At 42.6% G+C, this 12,272-nt stretch overlaps 1 protein-coding gene across 2 annotated transcripts in view; it reads left to right on the top strand.

Moving 5' to 3' along the window:
• The window catches only part of GLS (glutaminase), a 114,366-nt gene that overhangs the window by 34,194 nt on the left and 67,900 nt on the right, over positions 1 to 12,272 (top strand). The gene's annotated exons all lie outside the window — the stretch shown is intronic.

The following is a 12,272-nucleotide window of genomic DNA, read 5'->3' as shown; positions in this document are numbered from 1 at the left end:
AGTTGAGGCCAGTCCTCAGCCTCTCGGAGTGAAGGATCCTCTCCCCAGCCCAAGAGCTTAGAGCTTCGGTTTGGCTTTCCTGGTGGCTGGGCTATTACTGAGTTCTGGGCTGGAGTTTTTATACTGGTAGCCCGGCCCCTCGCCTTCTGGACAGGTAAGGGAGCGGGCTGAATTCCATTCTCCATGGTGCAGGAAGTGGTTCTTCCCTTTCTGCGTCAGGGAACGGCCACACCTTCTCCCTACAGTCATGTGCATTATAATTTTGTTTTTCTGACCGCTGACATAAAGCTAAATATAGCGTCTAATAGTAAATTGCAGATGTCTGCCTGTCATAATTTGAAATTCAGATCCATAGAACAGGAGCTATGGAGACTCTGTAGTTGCATAGAGAGGTGTTTGGGCTTATAATGTTTAGGACTACTCGTTCAAAATGTGTTCAAGACCTTACAGAAAATTGAGGGCACACTAACAGGCTTCTATTTTCCCTCATCATTTTTTTTCACTTGATTGAAAATAGGGACTATATTAGCGTTTTATAGATATGACCCCTGAATTTACAGATTTGTTTAAGTCCTAGCTATTGGACTTGCAGTTTCACATGCCAGTTCCTTTTATGTTCTGGGATGGATATTATTCAAGCCTTCCAGTTTAGTACCATTATGTTGTTTGAGTTTCACCTTGGATGTGATAGTTCTTCTTCGAGTGCTTCATGTTAATTCCGATTTAGGTGTTCGCGTGCTGGAGCCTCCTGGAGTGGCACCAGTGTACTGCACTATACAGTAGGGTCTCAACATTTGTGATGCCACATTTGCAAATTCAGTTATTCGCGTGTGGTCTCGCTTCCCCCAGGCTCAAGGGCCGGCTGCTCCGGCAACTGCTGTGGCTTCTCTGAAACGGGGCGCCCACAGCTGCTGCTTCCCAGGGCTCCCAGACCACCTCTCCATTTGTGAAAATCAACATTTGTGAACACAGAACCCTCGCAAATGTTGAGACCATAGTGTACGTGACCTGACTAACCCATCCCTCCCTTCGTTCTTTCTTAGTCTGTGGCTGCATTGAAACGCTGTTCACTTGCACCCTGTTTATTACTAGTTTCTACTGTTGTTAGTTTTAGAATTTGTTAGTAGGGTGTTAGTTTGCTTACTGGGTGCCGTGCAGTGCCACAGACCCAAGCGGGTAAGGCTTATGTTTCTTGATGTAAGCCTAGGCCTCATAGTGGCCTCCACAACTCTTGTGTCTGCTGTCTTGGGGAAGTCCATCAGTCCAATTGTTGCAAAATTTGCAAGTTGTTCAACCTGAGGATGAAAGAAAGGGAGTAGCTTCTGGATGCAGGGGCCATAAAGGAGGTTCCCCAGGAATCAAGGGGCAGGGGTTTTTATTCCCATTGTTTTTTGGACTCCAAAGGCGACAGGGCTTCAGGCTCATTCTGGGCCTTTGTGGTCTCAGCAAGTTCTTGATAAAGCTGAAATATCACATGTGTTTGCAAAGTTCTGTTATCCCTTCCTTGGATTCTGGGGTTTGGTACACAGCACTTGATATGAAGGACACCTATATTCACCTCGCTATCCAGTGGTCACACAGGTGCTTCCTTCACATCATGTTTAGTAACATGCAATACACCTTGACAGGACTCCCATTTGGCTTCTCCACAGTCCACTGTGTGCTCACAAAATGCATGGTGGTGGGAGCTGTTTTATTTTGTTTTTGTTTTTTTTTGTTTTTTGTTTTTTGTTTTTTTTTGTGTGTTGTTTTTTTTTTTTGTTTTTTTTGTAAAAGGAGAGTGGAGGTGCATCCTTACCTTGATGACTGGCTACTTGAGGGGCTGCTTGAGACAGCAGGTGGACGCTCATGTTTGTCTTGTCAGAAGCACATTGCGTAGGTTGGGGATCTTGTTCAGTGTGGAAAAGTTGATAGTCCCTACCCAAAGAATAGAGTTCATAAGGGTGGTCCTCAATTCAGCAGCATCCAGAGCTACTCTGCCAGAATCTAGGTTCCCAGCCATTGCACAACTCATAGTCTCTTGAGCACTTTCCTACCACCATGGTGAGGGGCTGCCTGAGCCTCTTTGGGAACGTGGCGGCATGCACGTACATAGTTGTGTGTGCCGGGCTGTAGCCACTCCAGGTGGGGCTCTCCTCAGTTTCCCACTCTGGCCAAGATGGTCTGGACTAGTCCTGACAGTGCTTTGGTGGGTCCTTGAGACCTTACCATGGTAGAGGGACCTTTGGTCATGTGGGCAGTGTCCCCTTTTGCGTTCCCTAACCTGAGATGATGCTAGTCACAGATGTGTTGGACCTTGTTTGGGGCCCTGTGGACTCAGGGATTGGGTGATGAAATGGTTCTTCACATCAGTGTCAGGGAACTCAGGGAGATTTGTTTGGCCTGACAGACCTTTGTTGCCATTGTGCAAAGTCACAGCATGGCAGTTCTGGCAGACAATGCCAGCACCATATTCTATATCAACAGACAAGGTGATGTGTGGTTATCTCTGCTATATCAAGAAGCTTTACTCCTGTGAGAGTTTTGCATAGCCCGCTACATACACCTGGAATTTTCTTATTTTCTGGGAGTCCTCAATGTGGTAGACGGTCTCAGTAGATCATTCCTTGACCACAAATTGTTGGTGAGGTGGGGGACATCCTCCAATCCTTCTGTTGCCCAGGGTTTACTTGGTAGACCTTTTTGTATTTGGAGAACAAAAAGAAATGCCCCCTCTTTTACTCCTTCTGCAGCCAGTCTTAGGTCTCTCGCGTTTATGGTGCCCTGGACTAATCAGGCAACATATGCCTTTTCACAGTTCCCTTAATTCACAAGGTAATCCACAAGATCTCCAGGAGTATGGTGTTCCTGCTGCTTCTAGTTTGGCCACTATAATATTTGTACACCACTCTCCTGGGGCTAGCTGTCAGTGGACTTGCCCCTTAAGCTGCTTCTTTACCCAGTTTCTGATCAGCAGGACAACAGCACCTTTTTGCATCTGGACCTTGGGTCACTGCACCTCAAGGCATGGAAGCTCTATGCCTGAATATTGCAGAGCTCAGTGCTACACCCAGGTTCAGCAGATGCTTTTTTTTTAGGCAGTAAGAAGCCATCCACTAAAACCATTTAAGAATTGCTAAATGGAAGTGATTCTTGTGCTGAAGTGCAGAATGCCAGATGGACCCTATTCAGTCAGCTGTCCACTTCATCTTGGACTGTCTGCATCACCTGAAGGAGGAGGGGTGTTACCCCTTTGTTCTGTCAGTCTACCTAGATGAGGTCTTGGCTTTTTGCTTTGAGGGTGCCTGGTCAGTTTTTGTAAAGCCCTTGATGGTACACTTTCCCAGAGTTGGAAAGGACCTACCACCAGCTAAGGAAGCCTCTCCATATGTGGCATCTCAGTTTGGTCCTTTTCTGGGTTGATTCACCCATGCTTTTGAGCCTCTGGCCACTTGCTCACTTCCCTACCTCTAGTGAAAGGTGGCTTTTCTAGTAGCTGTCCTGTCCACTAGAAGAGTCTCAGAGCTAAGAGTGCTCACAACTGGACCACCTTATATGGCTTTTCACAGGGATAAAATGTAGCTTAGGTCTCACCCAGCCTTCCTGCCCAAGAGGATCTCACAGTGCCACCTAGGTCAGGACATTTTCTCTCTTCTTTTAATCCAAAGCCACACTCAACAGGTGTTGCACTTGCTTGGAGGCTCATAGGGTGCTGCCTTTTATGTTGAGTGCATGAAACGCTTCAGAAAGTCATGCCAGTTCTTTATGACGGATGCAGACTGCATGAAGAGGCCTTCCTGTTTCCACTCTGCATATCTCTTTATGGATTATATTTGCAAATGTTGCAGGTTAGCTTGTACCTCTGCACCAGCAATCACTGCCCATTCCACAAAGGCCCTAACCTGCATGCCTGCCTTAGCCCAAGTCCCTGTTCAGGACATATGCAGGGTGGCTACCTAGTCCTCCATTTGTACCTTTACAGCCCATTATGCCATTGATCAACAGGCTCAGAATTTTGCTGCTGAAGATAGTGTGGTCCTGCAATCTTTAATGCTGACCCCACCTCCTTAGAATTAGCTTGGGAGTCACCTAAATTGGAATCACCAGGAGTCAAGTAAAACCGGGTATTAACCTTTTGTAATTGTTCTTCGAGGTGTGTGTCCCCCCCTGCCACCCATTCCATTTCAGTATGCACCCTCATTCCCTTCTGTCGGAGTAACTGGAAGAACAATTACAAAAGGTTAGGAACTGTTTTTCTACTTCAGTCTCTCCATTCCCATTAGCCACCCTTCGCCTTCTTTTAAGGTCTTCATTAGCCGTATTAAAAGCTGAGAAAAAGTATTTGTTTGGATGTTGGGCCACACCTGGATTATTTTTTTTATCTCCACCCCAACAGTGGTTAGCCATCCTCTTTTTTCACCCTCTTATTTTCTTTTTTTATATATGGCTGTAGAACCTTCTAATGCAGGTTTTAATTTCATCTGCAAGGCCCAACTCTACTTTTGTTTTTAGCAGTTCTCATTTTTCCCATATTCTTTCTGACCTCCAGAGATCACTTTCCTTGCTGATTCATCTCACCTTGCATTCCTTGTAAGCTTTGTGCTTTCTCTTAATCTGCCTGTTTTGAAATGTTTGCTCTGCAGCTCTTCCCTATGAACATTTCCCTTTGCTTGTGATAAAGGCTTTAGATAATTTCTGAAACTTTTGATTAAAAATAATTCCAAGTCTCCTCCGCATTCACATCTTCCCTCCAGTGCACTTTACTAAGTAGCTTCCTTGATTTTTTTTCCCTTAAAAATATGCCTTTTCTGAAGTCAGGGATCCTAGTTGCATGTCTGTTTTTGTGCATCTTTCCATTTAATTTAAAATTAGCTCATGATCATTGAACCAGTGTTGTCACCTGCAACCCCTTGCTCTTTGAGGACCTCATCAGCACAAATATAACATGGCCTTTCCCCTTGAAAATTCCACAACTGTTTGGTGAAGAAATGTCAGCTGATCACATCCTGGAAAAGTTGGCTGTTTTGTGATTAGGAGCAGTTATCCTTCAATCTGTATCTGGGAAGTGAATCGCCCATAATCACATAATTCCCAGTAGTGTTTTTTTAAACTAAAAACATTAAAGAAGTTTATCAGTATCCATCTCAGTTCCTGGAGGGCTGTAACATACTCATGAATGGTAGCTCTCTTCCTCAAAGAGTTTTTGACTCTCACTGTTTTATTCATTACATGATTTCTAGATTCTTTGTTGTCTGCCTCATCACTAATATACAGCTTCAATACCTGTGCTTCAGTTATGACTGATAATCCACAGTGTTTATCCTCTTAGTAGCTGGTTTCACTACCTGCACCAGTAGTTATAGTTGCTTCATTTTGTGAGTTTGCATTGGTGTACAAATGTCTTATTTATTACTCCATGGCTTTGCCGTATTCCGCCCCTAGTTGGATACAGTCATTCTACTGGCAGTATCCTCTACATGATTGTTTGCCAGTACCGGTGAAGCTCTGTCTTTCTCTTACCCATTGTTCCTTTCTCCATTGCTGTACCCTGTCTTACTTGATTTTCCTCCTCCTCTGTTAAAGTCAGGTGTGGCGATTACATGAGTATCTCCCCTGAATTCCCAATTTAAAACTCTTTCAATCATTTGTGCCAACCTCCATCCCAGACATCTGTTTCCCTCCCTACTCAGGCGGAGTCTCTTGCATGAGAACAGACCTCTGTTCATGAATGCCTCCCAGTGGTCAAGGATCCCAAACCCTCTTTATAGCATGATAATTTTGTCTTCTCTATATTCACCTCTAGTGACTAGTAGAATCACACTGAAGTTCATTGCGCCTTTCCCAGCCTGGTGTAATCTAACTGTATAATTTGTTTCCTCATGAAGAACAGTCCCTGGATTCTTGCCTACTCTCATTAGGATCTCTTCAGTTTCAGGTCCATACCCTGTTTTTTTAGTTCCTGACAGATAGCATACTTTGTTCTCCTGATCAGATCTGGTGAGTGGTGACAGGCCTATCTGTTCTTAGGGAGTTCTCAATTGTATAGACCTTTCTTTTCCTGGTGAGGGTGTGATTTTTTCTGGCCTTCCTCCTGGTTCTTTCTGGCTACAAGTTGCCATGTATTTTATTCTGCTTTGTTGTCTTCTGCATCCTACTCTTGGTTCTGAACCTAATCTCTGTTGACTTTTTCCCTTTTTCTTACAGAACTAGCTTTTCTTCTCTCTTTTTCCTAGCCCACCCACCTTTAGTTACTACCTGCTGTGCATCCTCTTCATTTTCTAGCTTAGCAAACCTATTCCTGACCTCTGTTTCTCTTTCACTCAGGCTTTTTCCTTGCCTTAGTTCTCATAATCACATGCTTCCATGGGCTGCTTCCCTCACCAAGCAAACAAAGCTCTTATGTATGTTTCTCTGCTTCCACATTCATCATCTTTGCTGAAATTTGCATTTCTTGGGTCATAAACACTGCAGCCTCTACCTGTCAGGGTCTTCCCACCTAATATTCACTGCTCCCTAAGTACCAGGAGCGTGCTTCCTTCCTTCTCCAACAGTACTCCCACTCAGTTTCCCCAGTTTACAGATCTGTTTATTGGATCTTCTGGATTGCCATATTAGTGTTCTCTAAACTTCTGCAGCACTTTATATCCTGGTTTTGCTTGAGTGCAGAAATTTTTTCACTGAGGTGGGGAATCCTATGGTAATGGTAGACATCACAGAAAGCTTCCCCTCCCCCCTTTGGCTGAGACATTTTCAAGTGGCCCCCTTAAAATAGCTTTTTCCAGTAAGATATGATCCATAGTTTTATATTTAATAGTTATATATTCTTCTCTGCTACCTTGGGATGCAGCCATACCATCTCATAACATTACTTGTGTAATGTTGGCAAGGTTTCATCTGAAATTTTAGAATTGAAATTCCTTTACCATATTTACTGATCTTATTACTATATTAAAAACTAATATAGTGGCATATCCTTGCTATAGTTCCAAGTGCGTAAGTGTCTGTAGTCTGAGCCACAGGCAAAATGATTCAGTTGTTTAGGTCTAAAAAATTACAACAGCATACCAGCTCATTATTTGCATGGTGTAATCTCATTATAGGCAATTGGTATTCCTTATCATAGTGAAAATTCTACGCTCAGTAGAATGGGAATGGAAGATATCATTAAGCATCCAAGCTTATTTTATACAAATGTGACAGTCATAAGTAACATGCGGCATCATTATGCTTCATTTTAATGTAATATTCTGTATAGGCATGACAGTAGGAATGATGACATACACAGAGAACAACAAGAAGTCCTGTAACACCTTAAAGACTAACAGATATTTTGGAGCATAAGCTTTCGTGGGCAAAGACCTGCTTCATCAGATGCACAGGCCTTCATCTGCGCATCTGATGAAGCGGGTCTTTGCTCATGAAAGCTTATGCTCCAAAATATCTGTTAGTCTGTAAGGTGCCACAAGACTTCTTGTTGTTCTCGAAGATACAGACTAACATGGCTACCTCTGTGATACTTGTCGACATATACAGAGTCAGTGATTCATAATAGTGAGCGTAACTGAGTGTTTAGTAGTTTAATGTTGAATTTTCTCCGTGTTTGTCATTTATATCACAATACCACAGCTAGTAATGTAGTGGTTGTTAATCCACTCTTAAAACAATCCTTTCCAGAACACTAATATAAGAAAAAACATTGTAAGTAGTACTCTTGCAATAAAAAGCCAGAAAACTCCTTCAATCTAAAGTCTGTAGAATATGCATATTTTTCATCACCAAACAGTGGTAGATGATTTATTTAGACTCCCTAGTTGCACAGTTTGCTTCTTCTAAAAAGTTTTCATTGAGTTCTGCAAATAATTCACTGCATGAAGAGAGCTTCTTCCATTAGGTATCTTAATTTGCTTTACAAAAGTGGTATATTAGCCCTAACATGTAAATGAGAAACGGGGAGGATGAGCGAGTTAAGGGTAATATTTGGGTTTCTGTAGCTACATCTTCTTGGCGATCACTCGATAATGAGTATGATATCTTCATGTCACCCTCCTATTTGTGTGCCCATTGATGGCCGCTCAATCCAATTGTGGAGTCACAGGCCTTTTCACAGAAAGAGCAGGGGTTGGTAGCTGTTAGCGGGGCAGTGGATGTTTTTTGCCCCTCGTCGTCTTCTGCGCCTCTCCTTGTCTGCACTGTGATCGGACTTTCAAATTGTGCCTCCCCTCATGGATTAACACTCTCCACTGGGGATTGTCCCGGGCAAGTTCTCCCACGTGTCGACACTCATGCTGTACTTTTTTTCATGTGTGCCTTCAGAAAGTCCTTATATTGCTTCCACTGGCCCCCAAAGTTCCTCCATCCTTCCTTCAGCACTGAGCTATTACACTGAATGTGCTTTTATTTATGATTAATTGTGAAAAGGTTTTAGTGTTTTTGTTGCTACATGGGTGCATGGTGGAATATATTTATAATTTAACAGAGCTGTGCTTATCTGTCACTTACATTTGTACTTGATTGATCACATGCTGTGGGCTTTACAGAAAGCTTCTTTTGGAGATTGAAGGAAAGGTCTGGCTTGATGCTTGAATATAGCAATAAATGCTTATATGGATCTTCTTGCTTCCTAAGTGAAAGGACTGTCTGTGTGAACAGCCCTTGCGTAAGGTCTCCTTGTACTCTTCTTCCCATCTCACCACTCGTGCATCTGCCCAAAGGCTTAGCATGCCTTACGTGCTTGGGAATTGTGCCATATGTATTTGACCTGAGCCGTGATATTTTAGACAGATAGCTAGAGAGTCAGCACAAAAAGGGCATGAGGTCGACAGAGGAAAAGCAGCTGAGAAAACTGGCAGAGTAGAGGTGGTGTAATTTGAGTTTACTAGGGGAAAGGTTTAAGTTGCATATGGAATGATTCTCTGAGTGGAGGCTAGAGCAGTTACGCCCACAATGCAACAGTAATAAACCATTAGAATAGTAACATCATTGTTGCACAATGTGGTTCTTACAGAGACCCCATTGTACATACATATTCCTCTGATGAACAAGTCACTCTTCTCCTGTGGATTACTTATTTTCCTTTTTGGATGGAGATGTTTGATCTGCATGCTTATATTAGAGAAAAAGAGAGTCCATGATGAGTTGAGGGGGAAAAAATGCTGCTTATGCTGACACAGCCTGAATCGGTGTTTAAAATAGTGAGTCAGACTTAAAGTTGACAGTTGTTCCCTGAGTAGTGTGTTGAGAGAGAAATCTCAATTCTTTGCACAAAGAGGGCAAACCAGCTAATGGAGGAGGGACATCAGGCTTTATTCTTTGGAGTACTGTGTCTTTGGTGACTCTCAGGACATATTTAAAGATAGAAGTGTACTCGTAGGTAAAGGCTACATTAATAACGTAGGAGTAGACAAAAGGGACTTGGGTAGAGCAGGTAAGTTTACTTTCATCGGGGAAGTGGAACAGCATGGCCCTAGCTCACTCTAACCCAGCTCCTGGCAGTTGCTCCACTTCCCTCTAGTCAGTGTGGGCGTGGTCCTATCCCTCCCCCAAATGGCATGGCCGGGAGCCATGGAAGCAGAGCTGCATTGTTGACCTTATGCCCCCCCGTTGTGACCTGTGAGCATGGTTTGCCTGATCCATGCCGCAGGCACCAGGCGGTCCTCTCCCCTCAAGTTCCCTGGGCTTCCCAAAGCTCTGCCTTCTTGCCTCTCTAATCCAGTGTTTGGGAGTATCACATGCAATGTTCTTTTTTTTTCCACCCACATGTGGAATAAATTTTGTTATGTGCATTGAGCCATGTGTGGATGGGTACCACCAGTAGACATCCACAAACTCTTGGCTTTGGGTACTGTGCTAATCAGTTGGGCAATATTTGAATCTCTCCTGGGTGGTCACCGAAGTGCTTATCTTACAGAAATCACAGGTTACATGTCCCCTCCCTCTACTTGTGTTGCCCCATTGCAAATTGCTGTATTAAGCCATAAATCCATTGTCTATTCAGCCTGTGATTTTTAGTGTCTAGCAAAGTTACAAATTTAAGCTCCCAAGCTTGTCTTCTGAAAGTGGTGTTGTGCAAGTTCCTTTTGAGGATTCAGGACTGAGAGGTCCGATATAGAGTGATCGCTTTGTAACAAGTTTTCATTTGCAGGTGAGAGGCTCTTTGTCTACCATCATTTTCCTGTGTGAGCACGTTCAAGATTGATGGTCTGGTTTCACTTAATATTTGTTACTGGGGCATGTATTGCCCTGGGGTGCATATATACAACATGTGTTACGTGCATGTTGGAGCCATGGATCTTGAAAGGTATGCTAGGGGAAGGTATTGATCATTGTAGTAGTGGAGATATGTCTGCAAGTGTTGTATCTGTTGTTCTAGAAGTGGTTCCGCTTTAATTTGTTGTGCCTTTTTTGTGGGGCGCTTGCATCTGATAAAGTTGTGGTTGGTTGGTGGCCACAAGAGGGGTTCAGAGAAAAATTCTTTCAGGATGGGGTCCCCGTCAATTGTTGGTTATAATTTGATTGCGACCTGTTTGTGGCCCAGTGTGAGTTGGTAGGTGACAAGGAGTGGTGTCCTGTTTTTGATAAAATTACAGGATTGGTTGATAAATAACTTTGGACCGAGTACACATCAAAAATGTCCCCTTAGCATACTGATTCTCAACCTTTTCAGACTACTATGCCCATTTTAGGAGTCCCCATTTGTCTTGCATACCTCAAATTTCACCTGATTTAAACTACTTCCTTACAAAATCAGATATAAAAGTACAAAAGTGTCACAGCACACTATTGCTGAAAAATAGCTTACGTTCTCATTGTTACCATATAATAAATGTGAGTGGCATATGAATATTTTATTTGTATATCAGCATAAAAGTATACAGAGCGGTATGAAACAAGTCACTGTATGAAATTTTAGTTTGTACTGACTTCAGTAGTGCCTGTTGAACATCTAGGCAGCTATCTAGATGAGTTGACATACCCCCACAAGACCTCAGGGTTAAGAACCATTGCATTACTATAACTTTTTGAAATCCATTTTAATCTCTAGCTTGAACCTACACTTGGTTTGTCTAGTGCTAATTTTTATGGGACTGTCATGGAGGACTGATAGACTCGGGGTAGCTGTGTTTGTACCTTCACAAATAACATGCAGTCTTGTCACATCTTAAAGATTTATTATGTAATGAGCTTGTGTTGTATTTTAAGGTTCTACAGGACTGCTTGTTATTCATAAAGGACTGAAGATGTCTTAGTCTTTGTCTAATACAAGTCAGAAGCCTAAGCATGTTAGGGGCAGGGGGCTGGACTCGATGGCCTCTCTCGAGGTCCCTAGGACCGGAGTCCTAGTGTTCTATGGTTCTGTGTCAGTTTAGTCTTGAGGAGGCTTGGATTTAAAAACAAAACAAAACACCATGACAGAACTGAAGTTAACATACACTCTTTTGAAACTAGTATCGGTAGCACATAGTTGCTCTCATGAAATGTGCTAGCTAGAATACATTTTATCAAACAAAAAGCAGTGAAGTAGCACTTTAAAGACTAGCAAAATAGTTTGTTAGGTGAGCTTTTGTGGGACAGACTTGCTAGTCTTTAAAGTGCTACTTGACTGCTTTATGTTTTGATAGCGTATAGACTAGCACGGCTTCCTCTCTGTTACTATTCAATAAATTTTATGTGAGCCTTCCTACGTGGTCAGTGGGTATATAAATAGTAGAGAGCTAACAGCTTTTGCTTGGTAACTATTTTATTTCTCTTACAGCTAACTCGGGGGTTCACTGGTAAAATCTACAGTGCACCTGGGTTTGACATTTACTTGAGAAACTTTGCATTTAAACATCCGCAAGTCCTTTCCTAATATAATAAAGTATTTGATAATACATTCATTATTCAGTTAGGGCTGGCACGTGTGTGCTCTGTCAGTGTCTGTCTCTCTTTCTCTCCCTCTCTGCATATAATATAAAAAATATATTTCATGGCAAGTTAGAAATAAACTTTTCACATAACTCTGTCAATGCAGTGTATGTAGTAGAGTAGTAACATGAAAATTACATATTCAGAATGTAGAAGTGGCAGTGTTGTTGACATACCTCTTAAAGTGGAAAGGTATGTCACGCACATTTGTCTTTGGCATGCCGCAGCTGTCAAGTCATCCTGTGATGTGTCTCACTTCATGGAGAGATGTGTGCTAAAGGTTCTAGACTGAAACGCTTACAAACTGTGGGGAAAAATGCACTTTGTTACTCAAATATATAATGTTGGCTTACAGTATTGTAATTAACAATAAAATAAAACACCCATAG

Source organism: Carettochelys insculpta, chromosome 8 (genome assembly GCF_033958435.1).
Source record: "Carettochelys insculpta isolate YL-2023 chromosome 8, ASM3395843v1, whole genome shotgun sequence".
In the NCBI taxonomy this organism is placed as follows: Eukaryota; Metazoa; Chordata; order Testudines; family Carettochelyidae; genus Carettochelys; species Carettochelys insculpta.
The sequence above is the reverse complement of the archived record's forward strand: the minus strand, read 5'-3'. Positions and strand labels throughout refer to the sequence as shown.